Source organism: Ornithodoros turicata, chromosome 3 (assembly GCF_037126465.1).
Source record: "Ornithodoros turicata isolate Travis chromosome 3, ASM3712646v1, whole genome shotgun sequence".
In the NCBI taxonomy this organism is placed as follows: domain Eukaryota; kingdom Metazoa; phylum Arthropoda; class Arachnida; order Ixodida; family Argasidae; genus Ornithodoros; species Ornithodoros turicata.
Genome location: NC_088203.1, coordinates 19,649,805 through 19,665,734, shown reverse-complemented (window position 1 = coordinate 19,665,734; position 15,930 = coordinate 19,649,805). Strand labels below are relative to the sequence as shown.

The 15,930-nt window shown below is 46.1% G+C and overlaps 1 protein-coding gene and 1 non-coding gene across 2 annotated transcripts in view; both read right to left on the bottom strand.

Annotated features, from left to right (window-relative positions):
• Window positions 1–15,930, bottom strand: part of LOC135388262 (plexin-B-like) — a 394,287-nt gene that overhangs the window by 150,769 nt on the left and 227,588 nt on the right. The gene's annotated exons all lie outside the window — the stretch shown is intronic.
• Trnaa-agc (transfer RNA alanine (anticodon AGC)) lies at window positions 13,530–13,602 on the bottom strand. The gene has a single exon. It is a non-coding gene; the product is annotated as a tRNA-Ala (tRNA).

The window sequence follows — 15,930 nt, the reverse complement described above, 5'->3', positions numbered from 1 at the left end:
TTATTTCATTACTTGATACTGTGTTATAACCAGAAACCATTTTACAAGCACTCGGACTTTTCCCAAACTCTGCGCACACGATTTTCACTCTAGCCTGAGAGTTTCGGCAACAACAAAAAAATCTTCCAGAACTAATCCTACTATTTACCAGTCTAACAGCGTATACGAAACAGAGCTCAAAGCTGTTTGGACACGCGCCGATCGCACCACGAAAGAAAACGATTCTTTCTCTCGGTACACAGGAAATAGAACAAGAAAGGAAGAAAAAAAAGCTGACAAGCGATGCGGAATTCGCGCTCATTTGACACCCAGTCCCTAACGAGACTTTAGGGGTGTCATGCTTGGAAGGTATTTGGTGTCGAGGTTAATTAAACAGGAGTGGAAGAAAGAGAGAAAAAAAAACAGAAAGGGGGCAATCGGCTCATTCTAGCCTCATTCCGGTGACAACCCTATAAGGGGGAAAATAGGTCGAGCTGATAAGGGTCCCGGCCACGTGTAATTTTAGGCCTGGCCTGCAGCTCATCGGTTGTGACCTTGCCTTGCGAAAGTATTTGCTGGAACAAACGAGCAAAAGAGTCGAGTATGTGTGAAAGTGCGAACGGAATGGTCCTCTCTGCCCGTGGTGTGTACAGAATGGACGCAACAGAAGCGACTAAAGAATGCGAAAAGAGGCCGGAGTTAGATGCGGGTCAAAGGGAGTGAGGCAATAGACCTCTCCCTGTTTGTAAACAAATGACGTCATAGCGTTCGACAGCACCACCAATAAACCTCTACCCGAGAAACGCCATCATGACGTTGGTAGACAGACTGAAACCGAAACAGATCGGAAGGGGAGAGCTGGTTTCCACGAATGGACACTTGTTCGCTGCCTCCTATTGAAAGAAAAGCAGAACCGAAGGTCGCGTCCCTTTCAGAGACCATCCTAATCCCCTCAAAACCGTGGTTTTCGGGCGCGACCTTGTTCGCCCCATAGCTTCGAGCATAGTTCAACTCTACCAAACCGGTGGCGCTGTCGAACACTATGACGTCATTTGGTTACAAACTGGGAGAGGTCTATTTGGTAGAGTTGAACTACGCTCGCAGCTAGGGGCGAACAAGGGCGCGCCCAAAAGCCACGGTCTTGAGGGGATTACGATGGTCCCTGAAAGGGACGCGACCTTCGGTTCTACTTTTCTTTCAATAGGAGGCAGCGAAAAGTGCTCGTGAAACCCAGCCCTCCCCTGCTCTTCCGATTTGTTTCGGTTTCAGTCTGTCTACCAAAAACATGATGATGTTTCTCGCGTAGAGGTCTATTAAAAATAAGGGGGGGGGGGCTGAATCTTCGGACATTGTGCAAAGGTGCGTTGAAGTAGGACAGGTTTTTAGACGATCCTATGTTTGCAAACATTTGACGTCACGAGAAGACTGGTTCGAGGCTATAGTTTGCTGTGGTGGGCAAGAAGCGGGGAAAATGCTCCGGCTGATAAAGCTGAGAATGCCCACCAGCATGCTTTGCGCGGCGGCAAAACGTAATCGATGACGTAGGGGCTCAGGTCGTCTATAGGGGCGTCTTTGATGGTAAATTTTTAGTCACGTGGTCACTGTGACGTGGTCCGCAAAGCAACGAACGGGCGACGGGCCGGACCTCTTATATGCCGGTCGCTTGTACCGAAATGCGGTATCCGGACGATAGAGATAGGGTGAGTAGAGATGAGTCTGGATAAGCGATACATAACCATTGCAACAGGAAATGCATTTTCTAGTCGTATGGGGTAAATCTCACCTGGACGTTCAGTTCTAGACAAAAAAGAAAAAAAGCCTTACGTTCACTTGGCGAATTTGGGAGGTAATTTTAGAAAAGTAAATTTGTTGCGACAGAAAAAAAAAAACAGACGAAAGTGACCGTAAGTCGAGGCAAAAGTTCGCTGAAGGTAAAAAACGTTGACCGCACAATTCTTTGACATGTGGCATTTTTTAATAGAATCTGTAGGAGGTTAGGTGAAACACCTTGTATATGAAAAGATAGAGTCACTGAATAGCTTCGCTCTGAGTATTGCATTCCTTTTCCCCGGTACTATGCTGACAGCCGTCTGGGAACATTGAGAGCGCCGCTCTCCCATTGGGTAAAATCTGCCACTCAGCGGCATTTTGTTGACACGCCAGTGGAACCACACATACTTAAAAGTGAACTTCCTCGCTTAGCACGCTCCTGGCAAACTATCATGCTTGTGACATCGTTCTCGCCCTCTATTTGTTAAAACAGGGGTCGTACGCTTTTTTTGTACCAATTATGTACTGCATAAGCGGTACAAAAAAAGGCGTACGCCTCCCGTTTTTGACAAATTAGGGGAGAGACCGATGTCATTCGGTATGATGGTTGGCTACGCGCGTGCTATGCGGTGAAGTTCATTTTTAAGAGTGCAGTTTCTTTCCGCCCAGGCCAAACGACCGTATATGCCGCAAACTTATTTCACATCGCCAATGGACCTTTTTCACAATGGCCTATGCGCATGCGTATGACCTTGAAGCGCTGGAGAGGATTATCTCCGTCTTCACTAGAATGGCGCAGTATGGGGACGATACAAGTGGGGGACCAGTGGGGAGACCGCGCGAATGGCGCGAGCTTGTCGGCCCCGCTGCTGAACGGTTTTGGTCCTTTGTGCTACCCACGTGGATTTCTTTGACGCGCGCCGAGCATGGTTCGTTGGAGAGCCGCTAGGATAAGACACGTATGTGAAAAAGGTCCATTGCAGCGCGTTGACCGTAACAGTACGTGCGATTTCGTTTAGAGGGCCTCGACCCATTGTCGTCAAGGAAGACGCAAAAGCGTGGTCAAAGAAGGAACGAAGGTCTACACAGCAGATCCGTCATTAACATAGCAGACGAACTTAACGGAGCCAATATGGCGTCCCCACACGGCGCCCCCACACGGCGCCCCCTAGCATAGAACTCCCAGTTGTACATCAGTTGCAGTACTCTGAAGTTATGCAGTGACTCTAGATAGGACTAGCTTGAAACGAAATGCTCTCACGAAAAAAATAAAAATAAAACGATGACGAACTACGTGTTCCATATAACATACATTACTGTCCCAAAACAAAACGTTTTTTATGTCTTGCATCACACTTTGTTTCCAAATTACGCATCGACAAGCAATTACTCACGGCTATCGACCCCGACCTGCAATTTAACCGACACGATGCTCGTGCACTGAGACACGCATCGCCAACACAAATCACACAAATGGAGCCGGGACAACACGCGTGGACTGTTGCCGGTGTGATGAAATCCGAGCCCAATCTTATCTCACAGCGAAAGAAGCAATATCGAGCTGGCAACAGCAGCTTCCCGGGTGTTTATTTAAAGCAGGAGCAATAAGCCTCACCCCCCCCCCCCCCCCCCTCAGTGCAGGCAAGAAAACGATATCTGGGGCTTGCTTCCTTCTGTCGGTGCAAATGTTTACACCCCTCCGGGAATGAAATGGAAATGTGTGCTCCCAGGGAAAACAAGCCGCCTTCGCTGACCAGATTTAGTTCCGGGATTTTTCGCAGTCTGTCTCTTATTTTCCTGCATTTCTGTTTCGCGTATTTTTTCCGTTTTTTTTTTTTTTTTCGTCTCTTTTTCTCTCCAACAAAATTCCGCCCACGGGAGGAAAAAATGGTAGCGGGAAGACGAAAAGGCGTCGAAGACAGTGTTGGTGTTGAGTTATCAGCCCCGGGTGTGTGTGTGTGTGTTCCGAAATACGAGAAAGGATTGCATGTGCGATCTTTTGAAGTTTGGAAGTGGGATATGTGGGTGCACGTCCGCATAGCCTTTTTTGGCTTCTCCTTTTTTCGTTTTTTTTTTTCCAAGCTTTGAGAATGTTCAGCACAGGCTCGCAGGGTGTTAGTAGCTGCTCAATAGCTGGAGGGTGCCTTTTCCTAAATGATTGGTTCATTGAAGACACAAAAATATGGACATGTAATTCCTTACTACCTTTCATACTATGGCTTCATGATGCTCGACGTCAGGACATTCTAAGAGTTGTCCCTTTGATGTGAGGGGGAATGCAGACGTTAAGCTTCATGGTGTAGTATGGTTCATTATCGTATCGTATTTTTGTTGTATAATTTATTGTGTGCTTTTCATCAACTTGTTTTCTTTTTCTATTGCTCCACACGGCTTTCTCCGTGTGATGTGCTTTTTGCTAGCTCCTTTGAGGTAATAAAATGAACCTTAATTAAATAATCAGGAGGGCTGCAGGATTTGTCAGGTTTGCCAGGATACTGTGGATGATGTGTATCAAATCTTCTTTGCTTGACAAGCAGATCGTTGCGAACTTAGAGACGCAAGTCATGATACTTGGCCCTGAAGCAGAACAGTGATAATGGCATAAACTCAGGCAAGTTCGCGGACAAACTCCATGAAGATAATTTTTTGAGCTGCTGTGTGTTTGTTCTGTATGTAAGTCTGCCCGTTGCTCAGGTTTATCTTCATCGAAAGCGAGCAGTCTCTTTTCGAAATATCGGGGCCTCTCGTCCTGCGGCTCTTCCCTTAGCATTTTCTTACCGGTTCTAGGTGAAGTCGAGTTTCTGGATGGTTCACCTGGCATATTTCCGTCAACAGTGCTCATGCCTCTCTCTCCTCTCACTGGGTCCCGTAGGAGGCAGCGGCAGGGTCTCAAAAGATTCGTGGGTACCTCTGTTCATTTCGATTTCGTGCTTTTGTCTTGATCGGTTTTCGTTCGGTTTCGTTCGAGCGTTTCGCCGTCCACGATGCACATACCGCTGTATATTTGATACAAATACTGTACTGCAAGGAAGTCTCCGAAGTTATCTTTACGCAAGAAGATGTATTTTGGCACTCCGACTTGCGTCAATAATGTCCATTTATTAGTCCGTTTAATGACCGTCATTATTTGGTGAATACTTTAGTTTATACGCACGTTCTCCTCAGGTATCGGGATTCTTCGTAGCAGTCGCTGGACGCACGAAACCGCAGAGAAAAAGAAATTGCTCCATGCAGAATTTCACACCTCTCGAGTTTAATATTAACCTCTTTCGAACAGAAGGGTAATCCTTCCACTGTTTCCTCCATACACTCTATACCATCTGCGTGCATAGTATAGTCGTGTTCAACTTAAGAAGGACAAGAAATATAATCCGTCAACTACATACATACACCGTTGGAGATAAGGAGAAGCAATACCGCGCCAGGTGAAATATTGCAGCTCTACCATTCGCCATCAGTAGGGGAGCGCACTTTCTGCCGCAGCGTAGTGTCTTAACGGCCAATACGAAAGCAGAGTGAAGATGATGAATTACGTTATCTGGCGCAAGGAGGGAAGGTGGCCTCCCTGTGTCCAGCCATACTATCAGCGGCGCAGTAATATTTTAAGAACCGACGCACTAGATTTATTCTCCTTCTTAAGTTTAACATGAGTATAGCTTTTCTCTGTGCTTATTTCTTTGTTGAGACCGTCAAGCATACCAAACCTCATTTCGGTACGCCACGTCTTTTGAAAATCCCTCTTTCTTGCCCTTCCACTCTCGTCAAAATCGCAGCTCAATGAGGTCTATCCCTGACAGACCAAACCTTCCGTATCACCCCCGAAACCGCGGACATCCCAATTCCCTCCCTTTTTTCCCCGTATTTCCTCGCTCTGTCTTCCTCCAATGAAGCGCACCCTGGCATACGGAATCCGCTCGGCGGCAGAGGCCCGTAAAGGCTCCGATCGGTCGTGCATTATTAATGACCCATGCTTAGTCTCAGCCCCAGTGGTGCTGCTGACGCCGATGTAGTTGCCAGACCAAAGGCGAAGAAAAATTGAAACAAAGTCCGTTCTAGCGAAACCAGAAGGGACCGAAAAGGGGAGAGAGGGCGGGGAGAAAGGATTCGGGATGCAGACATCGATTTGCATAATTGAAACACGGCGCACGGTCACTTTTGTAACGCGTAAAGCGCTGTCTGAGCTACGAGCCGTACGTGAGCTGAGTTTCGAATACGTCAATTTAGTGATGGGAGGGTAGCGACAACTTTGGCTTTGCAAGATGGCCGGCAGGAAAGGTCTGTATTTTCCGGAGTGGGGCTGTGTGGGCTCGATATGAAGTGGACTGGACATGGCGGTATTGGGTAAGGTGTATGTCCGAAACGGCTTGATTGCAATTTCAGGCTTGGAATGAGCCACGAGACTTTGGGTTTGGGCTGAGTCATCATCCGCAAGTTCATCGTGAAATTTCAAGGCCATAGTTTACAATGCGGACTTTGTCAATCTGGAAATGTTTCTTTTACTTTGTGATGGCGAACAGCGAAGCACACAGCTCGAATGAGTTGGTATATTTTATGATATGAATGAGAGTTGTTATGAATTAGTTGTTACTTTGTGTTTACATTGTTTATTGTGTATAAATAAAATCTGAAGATCTAAAATCTGATAAAATTTATGAAAAAAAATATTACAGAAACAGCATAGCACGACAAAAACAAGGGAGAAAATTACAAAGACATAGTTTACTTTGAATTGTACCAATAATTGTTGCCAACCCAAAGAAAGAGTGTGAATCCTCCGAGTAAAAAAAGGAAAGGAAAGAAAAACAAGAAAAGAAAACAGTAAAATCCCTTCGAAAAAATGGAATATGCTTTAAACATGACCGCTTCTATACTGTACAGCTCCGGTTCATCCCGTTCTTTGGAACTCAGCATTCACGGTCGGAAGACAGGGTGAAAAATTAGCTTGGATTAGCAGCACGATAAACAGCAGCTTCCTGATGAAGAGTTAATTCAGAAAGTTATTAGCTATAGATGAAACCACACAATCAAGCCCCGGATAAACGCGTGTGAACCAAACGTACCACACACACACACACACACAAAAAGCGACGGCAGAGCTCTTACTGATCAGTTAAACGCTCTTCACGGACCCAAAGCACATTTACTGTCCGTCTTTAAAGTATATTTCTGTCGCTCATCCAGAACCTCCGAAGCCGCGAACCACACTAAACGTCCAGATCAAGCCACATTAGTCTAATAAACTGCAGGCAGAACACACAGCTCTGCGTTCCCATGCGAGTGGTAATCTTGGTATTATATGCACATGACTTCTAATGAGCAAGGAAGACAAACCAACCGCATGTGCAACTGAACAGTGGCACCACTATAGCACACCAGAAAGACGCCTGAACAAAAGGAGGGAGCCGAGCTTCCAACTCCCAACACGATCCTTATCGGGTCTCCCTCACGCGCGATTCCGCTGCATTGCCACACTCCATGAAACATCGGCTGGATCCCTCACACCCCGAACAGTAAAAAAAAAAAAAAAAAAAAAAGTGGAAGAGATATTCTTAAGAAAAATGCAAGCGCGTCGCGGTCCTGCAAAATTCCAGTTCGCGTGGCTCCCCCTCCATTATCCACGGTTTCTGCCTGTGAGGGTTCCGTTTCTTCTTCTTCTTCTTTTGCCTTAAATCCCTTTAAGTTGAAATCTGCAGGTCCTTCCTCCGAGCACGCGCGTTCTGCGCTACCCACCCCATTTTTACGGTTCGCCATAATTTTCCAAAACACTGCTTTACTCCGTAGAACTCAGGGCGCAGAAAAACGTACCCTCCACTCTTTCATCGTAACCCGAACTGGGAACGCGATATCAGCCTCGCGGATGCAGCTACTGTTTCGCTGCGCAAAAAAAAAAAAAAAAAAAACTACATCCAGGAATATTCAGAACGGCTTTTCCCTATTTATTTCCCTATTTTCAGCACGGTATTTCCGTATTTTCGTCCCTGCTAAGTAGGAATTCTGCCCCGCTTATCGCAGTTTTAATGTCACGCGAGAAACCTTTAGCCGACCTTACCAAAGCGTTCAGCACACGCATAGCTCTCTTCATCTATATCCGGAAACATATTCATTCGTATCGAAAACAAAAAGCTTCCAATCAAGGGGATTTTTGTCCCCAATCTAATAATATGGCGCTTAATAACCGAAACCTTCTTCTTCCGCATGCTAAAAACCAATTACCGTTCGCGATCAAGCAAGATGGAAAAACTGAAACTATATAAGAGTCGCCCACTTCCCCGTGCGAGGAACGGCTCCTTGCGTAAATATTTTCCCGACTTACGCCAATATCAGCACGCTGAGAGATAATTTCGTTATTGTCTTTTGAGCGCTCCATCTTAACAGGAGAAGGCTATTATCTCTCTTCTTAATGTCGCTTCCTTTATTTTTGTCATCTCTCTTAGGAAAGGAAAAGGAAAAGAAAATGGGGAAGTAATGGGGAAAATGTGGAGAAGAAAAATAGGGGAGGTGCAGGCATAGCGAGAGAGAGAGCAGCTTCGCCGGGAAGTGGCAAATATTTTCCCACTTCCGCTGTCAGTATTGTTTCACACGAAGCGTGCAGTTTGTTATAAGATTCACATTGGAGACACTTTCCATGAGGGACAAGAAGAAAAAAGAAACAGGAAGAAACAGGACAAAAAAGGAACCGCGCTTCGGTTTGGAGATTATACGCCTCGGATGCTACGATATACGTAGTAATGTCGGGTGGCTTATATAGGAAAGCAGTTTGAAGCACTCTCTCACTCTTTTACGATGCAGCCAAGGAAGAGCTTTGATGTGCTTAAAACCTTTGGGGATATGGAGAAGTGAAAGGGGAAGGGGCAATGGCGGAGAGGATTTTCAACGGAAGCGCGGGGTACTTGGCAGGGTAAGGCGCCTTTTATGTACGCCACGGTAGGTATTAAGGAAGATGTGCTTCGATTGAATTGTATACAGGGTTATCTCCGTGGAAACGGTCACGGGTATGTGGTTGGGACTCATGCAAACGAACCTCTAAATCTCAAATCATTGGTATGGGTTACGGGGAGAGGATTACTGAGAAGAGAAAGTAACGTTCCATTACGCTTGCTTGCTTGCTTAAAGTAATTACTACGGACGAAATCTCCTGTCGATACAGAACCTTGCCTAATTGATGTTACTGCAATATGTCTGTCTCACAATGTACTCTAGAAAAGTATTTTGTTCTCCATGTGACGAGAGAGTATAATAAAATGTATTTTGAAGTTTCAAGAAGTAGGACGTCGCAATGTCGCAATCTGCCAACCGTCCGGAACTATTGCTTCTTCGAGGTCGCTGTCCGTTTCCTCACCAGAGCGGCTGGTTGCAAGTAGGATTTTCTGATTTGTCCAAAGAACTCCGCTTTTGGAGGTTCCAGTATCCAAGAGTTCAGCAAGAGAAGCCTTGTAGTAACGACTTGTTGGCGGGGTTCCTTTCCTTCTTGTACCGAAACTAGGAGAAGGATGGGGCAGGACGGCTGTCCTGGCTCAAGTCCACGATAGAATGTTCTGCCACCTAGAGGGAGACTGCGGAACAATCTGAAACTATTATAATGGCTGCGCAAATAAGTTCGATACATTCTTCCGAAATGAGAAATAAAGTTCCTTTGGCAGTCGGGGACTCGTCAGGTGCCAAAAAGAGATGGGAAGCTCAAAACGAAACCGAAACTTCTGAAGCTTCCCTCGCGCACCTCCTGTACCATGCGAGACGTCACCGGTAGTCTCGTGTGGGCCACCGGCTGTTTTTCGGACCCGCGCTTTGTAACTTCTTCGTACCACATGGATGACCAGTCACCTGGTTCCTCGACTCCCTTCTAAAATCTTCGCCAGCGGTAAAAGCAAAACCTACAGAAAGCCGTACACGAGGAATACCTGTTAGCTGAAGCCCAGTGTTGCTGAACTGCTTTTCCGTGGAGGAGCGCCTAATAACTCAAAGGAAAATATTCATTTTCTAATTATCTGTGCCTCTTGAGAATGAGAAATTGTATTCACTGAAATGTCATACGGTACGGATTGATATCGCACTGTTACTTCAGCACGTTTTTGGTGCCCACAAGTCTCTCTCCCAAGTCTTGAGTCTGGGCACACTGAGGGACGACACAAACACACGACTCAAGGGCCACGACAAGCAATCAACTCTATACGCCATCTTTGGCTGGAGGCAGGGCTTCAGTTGAAGTGAGTGACCAGTGAACCCTTTTTTAGAGACTCTTCTCGATATAATGGTCATTTCGAGGTCGGTCCGGCCATTTCCCAGGCCTACTTGGAAAGCGCTCATTGCGCATGGGTTTTCGTGTCCGTTTTCCTGTGAATCATGCTTCTCGTCCTCTTTGAAGTGGACACAGGAGCGCCGATGAAGTCCAGACTGTGTTCTTGAAAGGGCGGACATTTCTTGCATTGCAACGCAGAAAATAAGAGAGAAGGCACGCGAAAGGTGCCTTGCGCGACTGTGTCAAGGAATATCCGGATTTCGAAACGTTCACGCCACGATCTACTAGCTAGAGACCTGGACATGCGCAAAGCTCCCGGCGCCGGGGAATTAGTTGCGACGGTCGCCGCTTCGCTATGGGATTTGGCACTAGCTATCACGTGATCTGCCAAAAACCGCGGCAATGTATGGTCGGCTGTGTTGACAAACGAATAAGAGGTATGGAAGAGGGCAGGCGCGGATCTAGGGGGCGGGTCCAGGGATCCGGACCCCCGTCAATTCCAGACTTGAACATAAAGTTCAATGGACCAATCCCAGCATGCACCTGGCACTTGTCCATAACGGAGCCCCCCCCCCCCCCCCACACACACACACCTCGGGAAAATCCTAGATGCGCCCCTGGAAGAGGGTAGCGCGTGCTTAGAGCAGGCTGTGTAGCAGACCATATAGATGGAAACACGGCGGCAATGACGACTATAATGTACATGCAATTTCCTCTCCCCGGTAATGCTAAGTGGCGTTTCTAGCGGCCACTTTCATAACTATCCCATGACCCGGCTCCCCCTGGGAAAGAAGGTCGTGGTTCACGTGCCCGGTGGTTGGCCGGTTCACGTGGGAGTCCCCGGTGGTGGTGTTGCTAATGAAAGAGCTCGCCGCTGTCAGCCTCAGAGAGGTGGGCAACAACAGGACTCACGTCCTGGACCTTCTAAGGTAACTGTGTGACAGCGTCTAAGGAAGACCCAGGAAAAACACCAGACAGCATAATCGGCACCTTGATTCGAACCCGGGCACCTCCCAGTCTCGACGTGACATGGCCAACACGCTAACCACACGGCTACGGGAGCACGTGAAGGGGTCTCCGCCACTGCGGCAGTGCGATTGGGGAGACGTGCTTACGAGAACCACTAGATGTCGTTATCTGCATCTTCTGCGGTACAGCATTAACCTTTTCTCTTTATTTTTTGCAAGGCAGCTTTTCAGTCTGTGTGTAAGTAGGTGCTTTCATAGCTGTCCCCTTGTTTTTCCAAATTTCAAACAATACCTCATTTGTAAAAATAAACTCGGAAAAACACCCTCCAAATGTGCGAAAAAAAAAACAAATACCAAGAAGGCTTCGAAAACCTGGAAGCCTACTTATGTAGCTACACGAAGGCAAAGTGAGGTAATCCTCACATGAAGTTTACAGTTTCGATGTCAACCTGCATGCTTGCGTCGCGGAAGATACACGGTTTAAAACAGAACTGCAAAAAACAAAAAAAGAACAAAGAAAAACAAGAAAAGAAAAAAGAAGAGAAACGATCAATGCTGGAAGTCAGCTGTCATGACATCATGTCATGTCATGAGATCACTGGCATTCCTGATTTGCTGAAATTGGCATAGAGTGTGTGCAGTCAGTTTCGGGATTCGAACACAGCCATAACTCTGAGTTGAATCGGTAGGCGGGTATTCTGGCAACTGATCAAGCGGAGTTGGTCACGTTGCCATATTAAAAAGTGCGATTTCAAGTGGCTCGTTTGAGTAACTAAAGTGCTAGAATTAAAGAGAAAAAATCCGTCTTGCACCGATGTTGGACTACGTTGGAAGTTCAGCCCACGCTTGACAATTGGCGCTACCAGAAGTTACCACCCGTTTCATAATGAATGACTACGAAAAGCGCGATGAAGAGACAAAAAAAGAAAAAGAAAGAGCAAGAAAACAAGTAATAGTTTCTGAAGGGCATCATTTCTGGTCAGCCGACTGTTGCGAAGTCGAGTCACAAAGACGTTTTCTAGTGCACAGCGCATGTGCGGCGGGGAGGAGATTGAGATTTTCAACAATACAGCTGCGCAGCGAAACAATCAAGAAGGTAATGAGAAAGTTAATTGGCTCATCTGTCCAGCCATTGTCTTTTGGGACGACGTCCTATTCCAACTTTCAACGAAACGAAAAGAAAGCCACATGAGAAAAGAGGCAAAGAAAGAGAGAAGAAAAATAAGAGGGAGAGACGCATTGCCTGTCAGCTTATGTAAGGAAAATTCTGCCATCAACGAACGCATTGCTGTGACGGTAACAGCGCTTCATAGAAACGTATGGGAAATTTCTCATTTTTCGAAATAAGTATTTATGAGATCGTGAATGAATAAGCGGCACTTCAATCAATTGCAAACAGCGGGACCGAGGCGTTATTTTCTCTCGCATTACGAGATTTTATATAATAGTACAGGATAAGAGATTATACTATTCTTGGGCTTCAAATCGAAGATGCGTTTCCTCTTCCGGTACCTCTACTTTCTGTCGAAAATAAAATATAGCGCCGAGTTCTTGCGTCGTGGGTTCAGTCATGCGGTAAAAAACCTAATGTGTTTTCGCTCTTTATTCTTATTTTCGGGGCGAAAGCAGTGGCGCAATGTTGAAAGGAATTCCAGACGTTGGAGAGATAGTTAACGTGGGTATGAACGGTTTCGCAACGGGCTTAAAACATTGCTCGAAGATCTATACCGTGCTGCGTTTTCTTTTAGTTTGTATGTGATTACGTTTCCCTTAAAATATATTCAGGCTTAGTGAGCGCTCTTCACGTGGTGTCTAGACGGGAAACAGGAGTTGACTGCAGAATACCATATCTTACCGTCGAATAAGCAAGAGCCGTTATAAATTTGTACCAACTATGCCAATCATCCAGCTTGAACAGCGCAAAGCTTATTTTTACGTATTAAGCATCAAAAATGCACCGCCTTTCAAACCGCTAGACCTCAGTATGGTTCGGCGGCTTCCAGTCGTGCGAATGTACGAGCCAATAAGCACGGGAATAATTCCGAACTAAATAAGGTTTGTTACCGAAAATAGTAATGTATGCACTTTCTGGTTTCTGTTACATAAAAAAAAAAAAACGCTGCCGAACTTGTTGTATTTTTCGTTTCTAAGCTAATTTCGGTACCGGTTTCCGTTTTCGTGATAGTATTTTATGTCTGTTTTTGCTTCCAAGGTATTCTCGATACTGCTTGTGGCGAAGGTCCACAACTTATCAAAATATCAGTATTTGTATGGTCACGTAGTTTGTTTCCAAAACTGCGAGCGAGATTCGGGAACTTGTCGATACAGTGCCAGCTGCATGCCTCGCTAAAAGAAAAAGAAGCGCCAAGACACATTGTCCTGTTTTTCGCCGCCCTCGTCGCTCTCTCGATACTCCTCTATATAGTGAGCTATATATATATAGGTAGATGTCCCTGACTCCTTCCTGCTGTCCTCTGTCCATCTGCCCACGTCTGTACGCTGCTCATAGCCACAGTTGCTTCGCGGCGCTAACACGCGATAAAAAAAAAAACATAAAGAAAGTCACTGAAAAGGTTCGCCAGCTGTAGGAATCGAACCCACATCTTCTGGATTGCTGGTCCAGGGCTCTACCAATTGAGCTAAGCTGACACACCTCCTCAGTGCCTTCCAAGGGTACGTCATATCTGAAGGGACAAACCAGCCACTCTCTCTCACTCAACCTCCTTTCACTCTTACATTTTTGCTCACTCATACACACATTCATACGACGGGATCGACGCAAGCGGCAACTGTTGAACAAGAGAGAACCGATGTTCTGAGGCTGGAATAACATAGAAAGGACAAATACGTACAAAGCCTCAAATTGCCTAAGAAATTAACGATGAAAGAAGAAAGTCGCTGAAAAGGTTAGCCAGCTGTAGGACTCTAACCTTACCCTAACCTTTTCAGTGACTTTCTTCTTTCATCGTTAATTTCTAAGGCAATTTGAGGCTTTGTTTGTATTTGTCCTTTCTATGTTGTTCCATCCACAGAACAACAGTTCTCTCTTGTTCATATAGGTAGTATTTTTTGCAGTCACGGCCGCTTTCGATTTTTCTTTTCCTTTTGCTTTTTATAGTTGGGCACAATTTGGACCCCATATTTGCTCGTCTATCGCACAAGTTCCTCGCGCTGACTCATGTGATTTCGCTGGGTAATGTAAACCCCGCAGTATATAGCAGCCATTATAAGTGTGAAGACATTTACCAGCATGAATTCAGTGATACGCGAATCCATGAATTCAGTTCCCGTTCCTTCCATTTCCCGCGGAATTCGGGTAGTTGAAGGTACCGTAGCAGACAGACAGGTTATGTGGCAGCGTAGTTTCATACTTGGTGCTTGTAAACCCAGCACAACCAGTTATATACATGTGACGGGGATGCTAAATATTATTTCTAATTAGCAAGTAAAATTGCGGTAAAACGGCTCGGGACGACATCTGGTGGGAAATAATCCCCAATTTGTCAAGCAACAGCGTCAAGCAAGCCTATGTGTTCCCGACTAGCTTGCTGCTCAGGATGACTACGTAGACCATGGAGGTAAGAAACTAAGGAGATGCCCTAAGCGCCACTCCCAATGCAAGCGAGCGTGCTGTAACCCGCGCATGGCATTGTGGTTAGTTGCCCACACACGTCACCCATAAACGTCACGGCAAGACGTCATAAAACATGGCGTCCTCCATGTCCGCGGCGTATCTTACCTGAATACAGAGACGAGATGCGGCCGAATAACTTGTTTCCGCTTTCATAACATCTTAGAAGTTATCACACCCGTTGAAACACAAGATAGATCATCTCAGTGTGGAAGCAATGGATCACAAATCGCTAGAAGACGTACGTACGTCATCGTGACATTGCCTGGCTTCTCTTCTGTTTTGCTCAACTTTTGTTGTGATTTATCACGCGGCAAATGTTGAAACAACCCATAACCTTCAAAGTATTGTGCGAATGGACTCCTTGAAGGTAAGACGTTTGCTGAAGATGAGGTTTGCTAAACTTCCAATCCTCCGAGCAGACCGCCATAACGCCGAAACATGTGGGGATCACGTGACCGGGCAACTAGATGGGCGTGGTATTGCCAGGAGCGACCGCTAGAGGGGTCCCACGGCCCTCCGATCTTATAGCCCTCTCCTTAGTTTCTTACCTCCATGACGTAGACGACTGCTTTTGCTTTAGACACAGTGTTATGCGCATACATTTAAGTTTTTCCGCCGTACTCGACGACGAATGCGCGGTTTTGGTGGTGACTTCGACACAATGTTGCCCGTAATTTTCATTTTTAATTTTCTAAAAAAAAAAAAAACTCAGCGCAATTTTGACGAAAATTGTGACGAAGGAGTATTGCGGGCTCTGGCTATGGGATAGATAAATTTTCTGAGATTGCAGCCCTACTACTTTACGGTACCTTTAACGTTTCTCGTTTCCGTTCCCATTTCCGGTAACAAACCCCGGAAGTATCCGTGTATCAACACCAGCAATATCCACACCAGAATATTCTAGTGGAAGAAAGAGCAAAAAAAAAAAAAAAGCTCACGGAGAGGAAGTTCGGCCCCGTGTCATGTTGAGCACTCCGGCGGTGCCCGATTATCTGGAGTGGCGTATTCCGCACTTAGCAGACGACACTTCACAGACGACATCGTCAGCCTCTTTTCCTGTCGTCTGCTACGGAATATCTTGTGGCTATGCCGCTGGATTTCCCCACGAGTAGCAGTGCGCGTGAAGGCAACGGTGAGCGCTCTCGTTCACGTGACAGCAGAAAGGTGTGACTTTTTTCGCATCTTCCGCTGGACAAACAAATGAAGTGGTCAATACCTCTAGCAACGGTCTTTTCCCGTGTATTCACAAGAACAACATTTACGCTGGAGCATTCTGGGAAATGTTGCTCTTCTGAATACACGGTAAAAGACCTTTGCTAGAGGTATTGACCACTTCATTTGCT